This window comes from Grampus griseus, assembly GCF_964374135.1.
Source record: "Grampus griseus genome assembly, chromosome: 21".
In the NCBI taxonomy this organism is placed as follows: Eukaryota; Metazoa; Chordata; class Mammalia; order Artiodactyla; family Delphinidae; genus Grampus; species Grampus griseus.
The window spans coordinates 12,749,053-12,765,898 of NC_139015.1; the positions used below are offsets into that span (position 1 = coordinate 12,749,053).

Genomic DNA, 16,846 nt, shown 5'->3' on the forward strand with positions numbered 1-16,846 from the left:
CAGGAAAACTGGACAGATATGGTAGAGAAACAAATGGAAGGCTCACTAAGGCTGGCTAGTTAACAGAGAGACATTTGTCCTCACACCTCAACAAGGGTCCCTGCCGACTGATGAGGGGAAACACCCTGGTACACCCTAGGGCACATGCACACGTGGCTAAGGTGCCTCCCACCTGCTGTCTTGTCCTCCTTTCTCACTAGAAAACCCAGCACATGACCCCCATTAGCTCTAAGGTCCTACCAAGGAGTCTGTCTGGAGAGGAAATTACAGATGCAGAACTAGGTCAATCATTACGATTTAATTCATCCAACATTTCTTGAGTACCGGGTAGATGCAAGTCATTTTGCTGAGCCCTCACATAACGGCACTCCAAAATTTACAATCAGGTCAACAAGGCAGTCGTTGATAATAAATGCAGAGCATATGATATATTGAAATATAACACAGAAGTATCTTGGGCCTTTGAATAAGATCTTCAAACCTAAGTGAAGAGCCCAGCAAATACCCAATAGATGCCATCAATGCAGCCATCAACCATGTTATGGCTTTCATACCGGATGGTGGGGCCACTGTCACCTGTCATGCTGGGGGGATGCATACGGGAAGAAGCCCCACCTGGTGCACCAATACTCCTGGCTCCCTCCAGGCTTCCTAAGCCCCTGTAGTTGAGGCTCGACTCTAAGGTTCCATAAGCCAGCCCTTCCAGGGTCTTCCACGGTGTCTCTCGGACAACATGGCCAAGCACACCGCATGTCCTACCGCAACTGGCAGTCTCACTGCTGAGATGACAGCAGATCCAGTCACTCTTAGAGCCACGGGGATGCCTTGTCCTAAACACTTCCGCTGTGCGAAGCTGTTGTTTGGGGGCACCTTGCCGTCGTCTTGGTCCTCTAACTTGGGCTTCTCATCTGTATTAACGGCAGCCGTCTCTATATCTTCCTCACTTAAGAATCGTAAACCTATTCATAATAACTTCCCTCTCTTTATAAACTAAATCAAAACAAACAAAAGAGGGTACAAAAAATATTTTTGTACCTGTGTATCACTTCCTCTTACAAACGTATGAAAGCATCTCAAAGACAGGTCTAGTTATTATCAAAAGCACAGTCTGGTCCTTCCTGCAATGCCCATGTGTCTATGAATGAAATGCATGCGTCAGTCTTATACCTTCTTGTAGCTCCTCTTAAGTGTGGCAGGCTCACAGCTCTGCCACATCCAGCTGCTAGGAGTCATTACGTATCAACTTCTAAAATGTAAGGGAGGTAGATGTTCCAAATCCTCAATAACCCTTCCTCCCAAAAGCTTGCTCTATGCTCAGAATAAAGCCTGTCCTTGCTAGAAAACACAGGAACACATGCACTGAAGGAACTTTTCGTGGCCACCAGGAACGGTCCCTGACACTCCCTTGACCTGCCTGTTCCCATCAGACCAGAGAACTCTCCATCCTCCAAGAGCATAAGGAATCTCCAACCCTTCATGGTTTCGCTCTTACTGCTCTTTCGACCAAAGATGCCCTGAGCACCCATGAGCCACCAGTTGACCCTGCCCTCCTCCTACCACAGGTGGGAGTTCATGGTGAAGCGCATCCCTGGCCAAAGATAGAGCTCCTTCCTCTTCCCTCCCGTAGCCTTCTGCTGCTGTGCTTCTATTAAGCACATATTTCATTCTTTTTGTCCCTATAGATGTCCCTGCCTGTCTCTCTAAGTAAATGATAAGCTCTGTGAGCAGATGAAATTGTCTAGTTTGCATCTCCACGCACCGGGCGTCACACCAGCAGTCCAGAAACATCTGTTTGAAGGAATTAACTCTTCTGAGAGTTGTATTTTAAAATACTTGTTTGCAGAAGGGAGTCTTCAACTTAACTTCATCATCACATTTCTTTTCATATTACTTGAGGCTAATTTTACAGACTTTTTAAAAGGCTTGGGGGACTTCCCTGGTGGCGCAGTGGTTAGGAATCCGCCTACCAATGCAGGGACACGGGTTCGATCCCTGGTCCAGGAAGATCCCACTTGCCACGGAACAACTAAGCCCTTGCACCACAGCTACTGAAGCCCAAGCGCCTAGAGCCCGTGCTCCGCAACAAGAGAAGCCACCGCAATGAGAAGCCCACACACCGCAACAAAGAGTAGCCCCGGCTCTCTGCAACTAGAGGAAGCCCGTGCGCAGCAACGAAGACCCAACGCAGCCAAAAATAAATAAATTTATTTTAAAAAATAAAACAGAAGCTTTGGCCCCAAGCCTGAAGGGAATACAAATTTAATACAAATTTTCGCAGTTATCTATCTGCTTCCCAATTATTTACAACTGACTCCTAGTTATAATCTGTATGTTAGCTTGTCAGGCTACCTTATGCAATAAAGACCAACTTCTCAAAAGAATTGAGTGAAGTGAAAATTTTGAGCAGAGCATAAAAGTAAACCAACAATTAATTTGCTACTGTAAAGTTGATATTTCACTGCGTTTTTTCATCTACTATAGCTCTTTTAAGGACAAATAAATGGCTTCTCATTCTGCTGATTATTCACAGTAAATACACAAATGCTTTTATTCATTTTTCCTAAGAGATCTGTTATTACAGCAATATTTTTTTTCATCCACTCAAGTAGTAGTATTGAACCATTACTGAATGTATCATGTTTAAATTCTCAAGCCCCCAGATGTTATCGGGAGGCTGCTGTTACTCACTTTTATCCCGAAATACCGCAATACTAGGGCTTTTTGATGAGCCCCAAGTATTGAAGGTACCATATGAGAGGCTGCTACGATTAATTCACTACCATATTCAAGCACTGCTATGTTTTTCCCCTCACCAGAAATTTTAGAATTCAAAAATACAACAGAAAAAAAAAATTAACTCTTTACTACAGAGTTCCACAAAATGTACTAAGTACTTAATCCAGCCACCTGACCCTGGGCAGGTTGCTTGATTTCTCCAGCTGTAAAAATGAAGGAACAGACTATAATCTCTAGGAAAACTTCCAATTCTAGTACTCTCTGAGAAGGTTAAGTACCTTTAGCTGACTCCCCATTTTCCACTCCACTCTGATGTACTTAATTCAGTCTAATTTAATTCCTCAATAGGTGCTTGATCAGCTCTGTAACATCTCAAAATTTGAAAAATGGTTTTGTGCCACATGCTACCCATACAGTAATGATGGAGAATCTTTTGAGTTTTCAGACCATACTTGTATGTCACTTTGGAACCCACAAAAAGAATGACTCAATCCTACAACTCAACGACAACAAAAAAACAAATAACCAATTCAAAAATGGGTATAGGGAGGGTGAGAGGGAGACGCAAGAGGGAGGGGATATGAGGATATATGTATAGCTGATCCACTTTGTTATACAGCAGCAACTAACATAACAATGTAAAGCAATTATACTCCAATAAAGATGTTAAAAAAATGCGCAAAGAACTGGAATAAGCATTTCTCCAAAGAGATATACAAATGGCCAAGAAGCACATGGAAAGATGCTCAACATCACTAGCCATTAGGGGAATGCAAATCAAAACCACAATGAGAGACCACCACACACCAATTAGGATGGCTATTATCCAAAAAAAAAAAAAAATTAAAGAATTTTTGGCAAGGATATGGAGAAATTGAAACCTTTGTGCATTATTGATGGGAATGTAAAATGGTGCAGCCTCTGTGGAAAATGGTTTCTCAGAAGGTTAAACCTAGAATTGCCGTATGATCCACTGGATTGAAAGAACTGAAAGCAGGGACTCAAAACAGATACTTTTACAGCAGTGTTCAAACCGGCAAGGTTCACAACAGCCAGTGGTGCCCATGTGCCCATCAACAGATGAATGGAGAAACAAAATGTAGGAATATGAATCAGTCTTAAAAGGAAGGACATTCTGACACATGCTCCCACATGGATGAACCTGGAAAACGTTCTGCTAAGTGCAATGAGCCAGACACAAAGGGACAAATATTGTCTGATGCCACTTACATGAAGCACCTAGAGGAGTCAAGTTCACACAGACAGAGAGTAGAACGGTGCTTCCCAGGCAGAGGGAGGTGGGGTTCTTTTTTTGCGGTACGCGGGCCTCTCACTGTTGTGGCCTCTCCCGCCGCGGTGCACAGGCTCCGGACGCGCAGGCTCAGCGGCCATGGCTCACGAGCCCAGCCGCTCCGCGGCATGTGGGATCCTCCCGGACCGGGGCACGAACCCGCGTCCCCTGCATCGTCAGGCAGACTCTCAACCACTGCGCCACCAGGGAAGCCTCGGAGGTGGGGCTCTTGTTTAATGGGTACAGAGTTTCTGTTTGAGATGATGAAAAAAAGTTCTAGAGGGTAGTGGTGACAGCTGCAAACACTGTAAATGAATTTGTTGCCACTGGACTTGATACTTAAAGATGATTATAAAAGCAAATTTTCTGTTAGGTAACTTTTACCATAATAATAAAAAAAAGAATGACAAACACGCATTTATGAATTCACTACTTGCTGTCACTGTTTCTTTGAGTCCTACCGTGGACAAATCACTCTTTCCTTCCAGGTAACTTGAAGGTAACTTACTGACCCCTCCCCTCCAGACACACACAGAGAGAGAGGGAGACAGAGGGAGAGAGAGGACAGATTTTCAAAATTAAATAAGGGCCAATTTCCCCTTCATGGCGATGCCATCTCAAGCCGTGTGAGGGAAAAGCCTCTCCCGGATGGTATGTGAAGGGAGAGGTTCTCCCAGCACAAACCTCCAGGGAGGGCTTCAGAGCCGTCTGTTATCAGCAGTACTGCCAGTTACCATCTCCCCTCAGGGAAAGGGAAGCAGAAAGTGGAGATAACTATAGAGACTCAGCCACTTCGTGACAAAAGACACCAGACAACAGGCAGCCAGCTGAATTCGACGTGCCAAACTGAGGGGGGGGGGGGAACGGTAGAGAAACAGCCAGAACAACAAAACAAGATGCTGTTTTATGCCTATTATATGATTTACGAAGACTCTGTCCTTTAGAAAATAAAATGTACACAGTTGGCCCAAGAACGTGCCATGTTAGCACTGTCACCTCCCCTACAATCTGAGACAACCCCCTGTGGCCCACTGATGGGTGGAAGAAGGCCTCTAAAAGGGATGCTCAGACACCAAAAACCACTGCTGGAACTGAGGTCTCAGCCGCCCAGACGAAGGCCCCTCACTGCAGGGAGCACAGGTCACCTACCGAGCTCACTCAATGCCAAGCTGAGGACTTCGCCACCTTTTTAGACCTACTCCCTCCACATGGAGAGGAGTACACACCTGTTAGGTAAGCGACGACTGGATGAATGATCAGAGCTGTCCACTGTTTCCTTTCAGGGCCCAGACTGCAGCCCAAACTGCACCCTGACTTTGAAAAAAAAAAAAAAAGTCTTGATGCATTCAAAGCACCTGTAAGAGAGGCAAATAAATAAATCCTCTCCTATAATATTTTAAACTCACCCCGACTTCCTGAATCACCAGCAGAGCCACACCCAAAAGTGGAAATAGCAGTTCATCCACATTCCCTCCTGGGGCCTTTGGACTTCGCTTTTGTAATGGACAGAAGAAAGGGGACCATCTGGGTCGGTGCTCGGAGCCACCTAGAGCACCCCACGTGCCCAGGGCATCCTCTGGGGGCACCAGCTTCTTGTCTCACTTCTCTGTCCCTCATCCCTGAGGACTTTCCAGGTCAGCTCAACAGTGCACATGAGTTAAGTTTTCCCATACAAACAAAATCCCAACATCCCCACAAAAAGTCAATAAAGGTTTACCTTCAGGATTACGATTTTAAAGTGAGATTACACTTTCCTGTTCTTCTGTCAGTTGCAAATCCCCAAACCTACTAGAATTCACTTAAAACTAATCTACAGTGTTTTCATTGGAAGAAAGCAATCACGAAAGCTCTGACCTGCTGAGCAGCTGGGAATTTCTTTGCTGAAGGTTTGGTTTAGTCTTTATTTTTCTAGCTGCTGGCCCTGCTAACATGATTCAGTGAAGGTCGTATTTAATCTCACAGAGAAAAGCTACCTAAGCAGTTCTTAGGTAGGCTTCGGTAAAAATAAATTGCCTGGGCTCTGTGGATAAGTCTATTGCTTCTCCCCAACAATTACAGTCACAGGGAACAAATGAAGGCAACTGTAAGACACCGGTGCTTGATTTCAAAAGGACTTCCCTGCACATAAGTTACGGGCTGAGTGTTTGTTAATAACGAAGTTATTGTTAATAACTAACCCACCAAGAAAGTAGCAGCTCCCAAATGTATACCTTGGGTTTATCAGCAAATACAGCTTATTTACATGTACAGGAAGGTATTACTATCAGCATTGGGACATAAATGTCAAAGGAATAGACTGATAAGACTTTTGTTAAGCCCTCGGTAAAAAGGAGAAAACCGAACAATTTTTTCACCTTCTAGATGTTGAACGCCTAATACAAAGTGACAAATCCTATTGCAAAGTGACAAATCCCAATGTTTACGTGCTCAATACATATACCATTAGGTTTCTAACACAAAGGAGATCTAGGCCATAGGCCCCAAGCTGGAATTCAGCCTTTGAAGCTAACCTTTGCTTTAGGGCTGAAAATCAAATCAACAAATATTTATCTAGTGCTCACTGTGTATCAAGCACTAGTGGAGAATGCAAGGAAATACGACACAATCCCAGCTCTCAGATAACCTGCCCGTGGAGGTGTTGCAAACGGGAAAATCCAAGGAATCGACCTTTTTCACAACAGTTCAAAGGGTGGAAAAGATTCAAGATGTTTGTAACTAATCGCCAAAGGAATGGCACACACAGTGTGTTGCTTCTGAAGAGATCCAGAGCATCTTATTATTTTAAGCTGATGAGATCAGGTAAGGTTTGTTGAGGGAGGCACAGTGAGATGCAGTTATAACCAAACGACCCACCTCTGCTTTCCTCTGGGTTTTTAGGTTTAGCCTTGTGTTACAATGTTTCCCTGTATCTGTCTTCACACCTTGCTTCAGTTCCTAACCCTGCACCATCCAATATGGTAGCCACCAGCCACATGACTACTGCACACTTGAAATGTGACCGGACTGAACTGAGATGTGTTGAAGGTGTAAAAGATACCTTGGATTTGGCAGATTCAGTATAAAAAAAAGAACGTAAATAATCTCATTAATACTTTTACATCCGTTTTATGTTGAAATGATAATATTTTGGACACACTGGGCTAAATAAAATGGTATTAAAATTAACTTCACCTACTCGTTTTTACTTTTCTAACGTGGCTACTAGAAAATTAAAAATTATACCTGTGGCTCACATTCTGCTTGTATTGGACAGTGCGGTCCTAATCAATACTCATTTTTCTCCGCTGCGCTTTGGCATTCTGCCTCTTAAGTCCTTAGGTTACACCCAGCCCTAGTTTCACAACAAATGCAAAAAACGTCTCCCGGATCTATAAAGGGATCAAAACTATTCTAAATTTTTTTTCAGACACAAATTCAGGATTTGGAAGCTTCTTCAGTTACGGAAACTCAGAAGTCACACTCTGATTGAGTCACACGAAGTCATTCTCCCGTGGGGACTTGTAAAGGTTGCTGTGTGGGGAAAATAAAACTTCCCTGGATTCCTCAGTGCTCCTGTAAAACAGCTGAGCCACCTGAGACACAGGAATGAACACAACATAAAGACAGTGAATGAAAGATAATGAATGTTTGCATTCACTTCCCCTAGAAACATTTTACTCTTCACCTACCATGAGAATTGGATCTGTAGCCATTTGTCTAAATTAATTGCTCTGATCCAGAAGGATAATCAAACTTCTCTTATCTCCGCAAGAGGGTCAAATGGTTACAGCCTTGACTAGGTTCCTGGGTTAAGTTTGCAGGGTCCCAGGAAGACCTATGTCTCTAAGCATGTACATTTCAAAAGGAAAGAAGCCCAGACCTTAGCCCAGGCCTTCCAAAAGGTTAGGATGGAAACCCTGGATCCTTTCCTCGCTGGCTCAAAGGAGCAAAGGCGCTTGCTTACTTATGCGCGCTCTCTCTCCCCCCCTCCCCCGTGCCCCCTCCTTTGGCAGAGGAGGGGGATGGTTGCTCTGACCGTAGCACACCCACATTCCATCAGCTTTCATGGCATCACTTATCACTTCAGGGACTAGGTATGGGGGGCCAACACTGCAACATCTCTCTGGCCACTGATCTGGTTGTAGAGCTCCATAAAGAACTCTTTCCTCAAACCCCCATGTCTGGGGCCTCTGCAGTATTCACATACATAGAAAACATATCTGTGAAGTGGGGTAACATCTCAGACCCTCCACAGCTCTTCAGAAAACAGTGTGTCCCAACCTCACCACGGAGCCATCGATCTCATTGTCTCCAAGGAGTAACAGGTGAATGGGGACAAGGGCATCTCTCAGCACTGGCTGGGAAGGCCCTGATTCTAGAGCCTGGCTCTGCACATCAAGGCACAAGGGGTCCAGGAAGGGCCAAGTTCACACGCAACATCCTCCTAAGCAACATCCAACTTACTTGTCCTCCGCCTACGTTTACCAGACGTGAGGTCAGAGGGCACACTGCAGAGTTGTCTTGAGAATATTTTTCTGGTTATAAAAGTAACTGTGTTGTTGTATTAAATTTGGAAAATACAAGTGTTTCAAGGGGGAAGAAAGAGCCAAACATCCATAATCACACCATCGAAAATGCTTCCTCCCAGTTTTTTCTTAATGATGTGTATACAGATACACACACACGTTTTAAAAATAAAATTAGGGTCACAATTGAATATCCTCTTCTTCTCCACTCAGCTTTTCCACAAACATCTTCCCATCGTTATTAAATACAAAAACATGAATTTCATCGGCTATCTATACTCAGTGTGTGGACCGTGCCATAACTCATTTAAACGCGCTCCTCCTGTTGGGTGTTTAGGGTGTTTCCGAGTTTTCACTATTACAGAAGCTACCAGTTAAACATCCTTGTACATAAATCTTCACTCCACCTCTCGTTACCTCACATATGTAGGTTCCTAGAAGTGGAATTACGGGAGCAGAGAGTTCAACATTTTTAAGACATTAAGTGCACCCCCCCCCAGATAAAAAGGCCAAACTTCAAAGTCAGAAATGAAGGGTCCTCCGGCATTTCATTTCAACTTGTCCTGCAGTCACTAACTAGCAATCTATCCCCTCTACCTCAAGACGCCTTCAATGACATTTGTGGCAGACACAGGGTCTACCTGCCTGACTCCCTCCTGTCCCCCATTCAAGAATTCAGGAGGCATTATTCTACTCTCCACCTTAGTCTCTTTTTTCATCACCTCATTCTCCCAACTGTCACCTTCCAACACCCTCCCCACTCACATTCCACCACCCCACACACCCACTAACCTCTTAACCACGTGCCAGGACACTCTGGTCCACCACTGTAACTTTTCTCATCATCTTCAATAATTGTAGGGTAAGGAGAACAGGAAAAGCTCTCTTCAAAAATAACATGATAGATATTACTTGAAACAAAGTTATTTGTATGCACTTTCTTCTCACTCAAAATGTCAACCTCATGAGATGGGAAAATCAGTTGGATTCTAAGCTTACGGGGCCAGGACAGTGTCTTCTATCTAGAAGGTATTTCTTTGGTTCCTACAAAAACCTGACATCCATAAGCTCAAAAAGAACAAATTAAATAGGAAGCTCATCTTTTCTTTGATCACATTAGGTGTGTGAGTATCAAATGCTCTTACACAGATAGCAACAGATTGCTAAGGACGCTGGAAAAGAAATTATTTATGAAAATGACAGAGCAAGTAGTTAACTCTCAAAAATGTTTAATCAAATGGGCAGAAGACCTAAATAGACATTTCTCCAAAGACATACAGATTGCCAACAAACACATGAAAAGATGCTCAACATCACTAATCATTAGAGAAGTGCAAATCAAAACTACAATCAGGTATCACCTCACACTAGTCAGAATGGCCATCATCAAAAAATCTACAAACAATAAATGCTGGAGAGGATGTGGAGAAAAGGGAACCCTCCTGCACTGTTGGTGGGAATGTAAATTGATACAGCCACTATGGAGAACAGTATGGAGGTTCCTTAAAACACTAAAATTAGAGCTATCATATGACCCAGCAATCCCACTACTGGGCATATACCCTGAGAAAACCATCATTCAAAAAGAGTCATGTACCACAATGTTCATTGCAGCTCTATTTACAATAGCCAGGACATGGCAGCAACCTAAATGTCCATCGACAGATGAATGGATAAAGGAGATGTGGCACATATATACAATGGAATATTACTCAGCCATGAAGAGAAACAAAATTGAGTTATCTGTAGTGAGGTGGATGGATCTAGAGTCTGTCATACAGAGGGAAGTAAGTCAGAAAGAGAAAAACCAATACCATATGCTAACGCATATATATGGAATCTAAAAAAATTGTACCGATTAACCAACTGGCAGGGCAGGAATAAAGACGCAGACGTAGAGAACAGACTTGAGGACACAGGGGAGGAAGGGGAAGCTGGGACAAAGTGAGAGAGTGGCATGGACATATATACACTACCAAATGTAAAATAGATGGCTAGTGGGAAGCAGCCACATAGCACAGGGAGATCAGCTTGGTGCTTTGTGACCACCTAGAGGGTGGGATAGGGAGGGTGGGAGGGAGTCTCAAGAGGGAGGGGATAGGGGGATATATGTATACATATAGCTAATTCACTTTGTTGTACAGCAGAAACTAACACAGCATTTTAAAGCAATTATACTCCAATAAAGACGTGAAAAAAAAAACCTGGATAGGCTTTTATCACACAAAACCCTGAAGTAAGATATTTTGTTGAACTAAATTGGTCTTGCCCTTGATATAAAAATGCTTAGAATCCATCACCAGAAAGAAAAGCACAGCCTTCTGTTTCTCATAAACATGGGGCTACAAGGCATGCACACAGGGCACGGGACATACGGAGACATTTTTTGCTTTGCCTCTTGTTCTTTCTTGCTTATCGAAGCTGAATACTAAATTGATAAAGGGGACTATAAGCCAAAACAGAAACAAACAAAAAACAAACCCATGACTCTGTGGCCTTCCTAGAGAGCGACACACTCGTGAAACAAAGTCCTTCTTGCTTGTTCAGAATGGAAAATTCAAAGTATCACAACTGTACCGCGAATCCCATTTTTGTATGACAAGCAAGGTCAACATGGGCAGAGCCAACAGGGAGGGACCACAGATTCCCTATTCAAAGCACTGCCTAAAAGGTGGAGAACAAGTTCCATCTGCTTGTTTTCCTGCATAGCCTGGCCTCAATGAAACAATGAAAAGGTTTGGCCCTGGGAAGAGATCCCTGACTCAGTGGTTCTCTGCCTTTGCTCTGGCCCACATACCTGAGTGACAGGGATCCAGGATACACTGGTGAACGTGAGAGGCTTACTACGGGGTCGGGGGAGAGACAAAGAGAAGAGGGGGCTGCAGACGGTCTCAAGTCTGAAGGTTCTGTGTGGTTTCTAAAAGCCCCCTCCTCTCCACGATTCCGATACACACATAAGTCCCGTCCCTCGAAGATGACAGAACCATGCAGCCCCATTTTATAGATGTGAAAACTAAGGTCCAGAAAGGAGAAGTGATTGGAGAGTTAATGAAAGAGCTGAGTCAACTCTGGGCCTCTGGACTCTTGAGTTCATGCACCTCCCACTACCCAGAGCCTTGTACATAGCTGTCTGTCAACAAATATTTAATAAATAAATGAAATAAGGACTCAGTGTTTGCGTTCATTGAACAAAATAATCGCCTGAGTTACTGCAATGGTTCATATCATGGGGTCCCTGGATCCCCAGTAGAACTCAAAGTTACTGATGGGAGTGGGAAGGTGGTAACTAGTTTTAGGACCTCAGAAGGCCCAATAGGTCTAACAGCTTATCTAAGAAACTGCTGCCCAGGTTGCCTACAACGTCAAGTTTCTCTACTTTGGGCTGGAATTAGATCAACTAGATTTGCTGATGCTGGCTCTCTCAAGTCAACCAGGAGTTCTGACTGCAAGTCTAACGTGTTTCTAAGTAATAAAAATGGGCATATGAAGTCTTCCTAACTACACACAATCTGTTTCAGAGACCATCTGTCAAAAGATGGAGCTGGGGAGAGGGGAAATCATTTTAAAAGGCTCTCTCAAGGCAAAACGCTGGTGACTGTGCGTCCTCTGGACGGGTCAGAGCCCAGCCTCAGGTGCCTGTGGACGTGACTTCCTGCCTGTGTATTTCTCTTGGTATTTTATATAAAATACTGACTTCAGGTTTAAATCTGGACCCTATAGATAACTTACCATTCTTTGCTGAAAAAAATCAACACTTAATCAAATCTCGTCACTCTCAAGCCCACCAGCACCCCTCCACCGTGAGGGCCGGGCCACTGCTTGACCCTGCCTTGGGCAGACATTACAACCAAATACTGATCAGACTCAGGCCAAAAGTAGGGCACGAATGGGGCCAACAGGGACAGAAAGCCCTAACTTCCTACCCCTGTGTGAGAAGGGGTCCCATACAGACCAAAAGAAGAACTGATTTTATTGTTAACAATAACTATTTCACAGCAATTTATGTTATTTTCATATACCACTTTATGTATTTTATATCTCTTGTAAATATATACTATCTATTATATTTATTTTCACATATGCTGTCACATATCATTTTCACATATATAGTGTTAGGAACATAGTAAGCAGTCAATAAATGCAAGTTCACTGAGTCCTTTTAAAGATGTTACAGCAAAAACTAAAATCAGTTAAGGGCATACAATTAATAACAGATAATGAATTGAAGAGTCTTCAGCAATGATGAAGAAAATTCAGACTACAGCAAAGTGAGCTTGGGAGGGTTTTTTCTTGATATGAAGACGGAAAATACATTGGTCCAATCATTTTTATTTCCATATCATTTGGTCTCCATGGACACCATCTATCTTCTCTTCTGACAGAAAAAAAACTCACTGACAATATCTTATGTCACTGTTAAATACTTTACTGCTTTACATAAAATAGTTATGCTGTGTTTAATTTCTTACCATTATTATTTTCTCTCAGAACAAGTAAAATCCCTTCTTGTTGAAAATTCTATAAGAGAAAGTCAGTGCTTAATCCACAGTCATGATTCCCTGGCTTTTCAAGTTAAGAATAATCTGATAAAATTCTGAAAATGAATGCCTTACACATTTGTAGAGTGCTATAACTTATGCAACCTTCTTTCATAACAGTATCTCATTTGTTCCCAAAAGCAACCCTATCAGATATACAGTTAAGTATTATTATCACCTTCCACAGCACTCACCCCTAAAGGTAATTACTGTCTGTATTTTTTAGCTGGGTATTGTCAGCTCACCAACTAGAATGCAATCTCCCCAGAGGGTAAAGAAACTGTCTTCCTGTTCCCAGTTGAACCCACAGAACGTAGCACTGTGTCTGGGGCATAGTGAATGTTCTAGGAATAGTTATTAAATGAATAAACTCCCTTATCTGCTTTAAGCCTTTTTTGGTATAAAGAACATAATAGAACCATGTCCCAGATACCCCATTTAGAGTTCAGTGGTCTGTTCTCTATCAAAAGGAAACTGTGTAAAAATGCTCTAAAAACAAGGAAGCTTATATGCCATAATACTAAGAATAAAAGTACAGTGTCCTTGGAAACAAGAGAAAATCGATGCATGTCAAACATCCAAATGTTAAACATCCAAAGTTTCAAATTTTCCACTACTAGGTTTAAATGTGTTTAACTAGCTTTGGTATACTGAATATTTGCCTAATAAAGCGGGAAAGTCGAGGAAGAGAAAAGTTGGGTCATGGTTCACTGAGCTGTCAGGACTTTTGTTTGCCATAATTGGCTTCCAATTTAACCACAAATGCTTACTTTTGATTAGGATGACATTTTTACAGGTAAGTAAGTCTGAAATATGCAGAGTTATCTCTAACTTTTGAAGGTCAAAAGAAAAAAAAAACCCGACTCATTGAGAATAACATATGTAAATGTTTAATATTAAGAATCAGTTACGAATCATAACAGACAAGAACCCGGATCTAAGAGGCCAAAATCTAACTTCTTACACAACAGGCTAAGTTATAAATTATAATCATTCACTAATTACAGTGAAATTCTGGACTCTGCCCCATCGATCAATAGATTTTTCAAGGTTACCCCTTAAAATTACCAGGTTAAGTCCTAAATATTCCATCTGCTGAACTTTCCTTAGAAAACACAAGTTTTTCCAGGATTTCACCCTGATTGGGGGGGGGGGGGCGGGTGAGAAAACTAGAAAATCCTGAATCTGTGTGCATGAAGTTAAACAGGGGTCCCCCTCCAAGTCGTGGCAAGGAGCGTGCATCTGCCTAACATCAAGACCATCCACCTTTCCCATTCGGTCTGTCACCAGGCCCCTGTCTGCACCTGCCCCTAAGCACCAAAAAGCGCAGGCTGCTAAATCCCAATGTTATCTGCAGTCGGTCTGAAACTAATAAATAAATGCAGGCTTGACAGCAACCTTGGTGATTCCTGAAAATCCACAACAGGAAATGTAACTATCCTTCACCCTCCCTCGCCATTCATCAAAAGCAGACCGAGTCACAGCAACTGGGAGGCCGGTGGAAGAAGGCAAATGCCAGCACTTTTCCTCAAGGAGGAAGCTTCTGCGTTTTCTTAACCAAGGACAGGGCGCACTACCCGTTGCCCACACTGCAGGGAGGAGGCTGAAGAGGGAGGGAGCAGGTAAAATGTCCCCAAGTTCCAAACACTATACTCTGGGGGCAAAAACGACTGAAAGCCACGCCGCTCGCATGTGGCAACCTCGACTGCTAGTGCCAGGGGTCACATTCAGAGCGATGACCAGCGGTCCTGCCTACACCGACTGACCTCAGCGCCTCGCCTGGTGCCCGGAAGGCTGTTTCTGCGCCCGGCTCGGGCTGCCAGCCTCCTTTCCGCTTCTCCCCCTCTAAAGGGGTAAGGGGGTGAGGGCGGCCCACGCATCCACACCTGGGGCCCAAACAGAGATGCCGGCGCGTCCCAGGAGGGGGATGAGCTGCATCCTGAAACCCTCTGAACTTGGAAAGGCAGCCCGAGCCCTCTCGGGGCCGGCTTCCAGGCCGTAGCGCCCCGAGCGGGCGGGCGCCACGATCGGCCACGACTGGCATCGCTCGGTGGGCGAGCCCGGCCCGCGAGGCGGAAAGGAAGTGGCTGCCGCGGCTTTGCACCAACCACGTTCGGCCGGCGGGCGAATGCCACTCGGCGCCCCGAGCGGGGTCGGAGGGCGCGGGGCGGGCACTCCTGTCCCCACCCCGCCGCCGCCGGCGCCCCGGGACCCCCAGGGGACGCCGGCCCCGGGCCTGCCAGCAGGGCGCCGCTCGGTCCCCGGAGGCTCCCCGCCCCCACCTCGCCCGCTCCGTAGCCAAGGCGGGTCAGGCCCAGCGCGCGAGTACGGCCCGGGGGCGCCCGCGGGGACCCGGAGGCGCCCGGCGCTAGGCCGCGGCCGGGCCGCTGACCCCTGGGCGCGGCGCCCTCCCGGGACGCGCCGCCCGAGCCCCCCGCACGCCGGGACAAGTGCAGTGACAAAGCCCCAGGGCCAGGCCGGGCGCTGGCCGGCGGGAAGGAGGACGCGGCGTGCCTCCCGGGCGGTGGCGGCAGCGGCCCAGCCCCCAGGAAGCCGGGCGCGCCGGCCAGGCCCCGCGCGCAGCCCCGCTCCAAGCCCGCCCGCCGGCCCCGGCCGCTGGCACCCGACGCCCGCGACTCTTCCCCGAGCCCGGCGGGCGGGCGAGCCCCGGGACCGCCGCTGGGCGCCCCATCAAGTTTCCTCTGGCCGCGGCGGGAGGCGCCTCTCCCGGCCCGGGCGCGGGGCGCAGGCTGAGGGTGGACTGCGGGTTCCTGCCTATTTACGCCAGAGGCTGCCTGGAGAGAGGCACCGCCAGCGGGCAAGGAGAAGGACCCGCTCCCCTCCTTCGGACCTGGTGGCGACGGCCTCCGTAAACATACACACGCACACACATGCACGCGAGAATTTTGTTTGAAAAGGAGGCCCGACTCCAGCGGACCTGCACCCCCCCACACACCACCTGGGGCGCAGAATCACACAGAGCAGGTCTGTGTCCATGGAGCCACCTCTCCGCATCTGCAAATCCAAAAGTGAAATTAAACCTCCACCAACCTCCTCCTCCTCCTCCTCGCAGCCTCAGCAGCCCCAGTAGCAGCAGCAACAGCAGCAGAACCTGCTTCCCCTAAAATCAGATGATCCATAACAGCGCCGACTGTTCCTCCAAAAATCAGTATTAATATTTATGAACCTCAGCATTTTCCGTCTGCAAAACATCGTGTCAAACCATCAGGACGCGCGCACACACATATCCCCTCCAGTCCTCATAAACATGCCCTCGAGAAAAACACACACGCACAGTCACAACTATTATTTGAAAAATGTTACCTCTCAGTGTGCTTTTTCACGCTATCAATACAATTCCGCAAGGCTTAAGTGTTGCTAGGATGTGTGAAATGGAAATGAAAGCCCGTCAGTTGAATAATCGCAGGAACAAAACTAAAAGTTACTCCCCGGCTTGCCTGAGAACAGTCCAGATCGAAAGCAAAACAAGGAGAGGAAACTGCGAAGCGCTGAGGCTGGAAATCCCCCCACCCCCCGCCCTCCCGGTGCCTCGCTCCCTCCCTCCCTCCGTCCCTCGCTCGCTCCCCCCTCCGCCCTCCTCCCTCCGCCCTTCCTCCCCAGTGTTTGTTTCAAGCTTGTGCAACTGGGAGGTGGAGGCGGAGGGAGGGCGCGAGCTGCCCGGCCTGGAGGTGCGGAAGTTCGCCGCCGCTGTTCATTGGCAGGCAGCGCCGCTTTCATCATTTCTCAGAAAAGTCAATTTCATTTTCACTTACCCA

At 45.9% G+C, this 16,846-nt stretch overlaps 1 protein-coding gene across 2 annotated transcripts in view; it reads right to left on the bottom strand.

The window, feature by feature from the left end:
- IRF2 (interferon regulatory factor 2) overlaps nucleotides 1-16,591 on the bottom strand; it is an 84,733-nt gene extending 68,142 nt beyond the window's left edge. Inside the window, exons 1-2 of one of the 2 annotated variants that reach the window (XM_082680503.1) lie at nucleotides 16,395-16,591; nucleotides 16,122-16,272 (exon numbers count right to left, since the gene is read on the bottom strand). The gene's annotated coding sequence lies outside the window, so the exon portion shown is untranslated. The remainder of the gene's footprint in view (nucleotides 1-16,121; nucleotides 16,273-16,394) is intronic. The other variant, XM_082680502.1, reaches the window with a different exon arrangement.
- Between the last annotated feature and the right edge of the window lie 255 nt (nucleotides 16,592-16,846).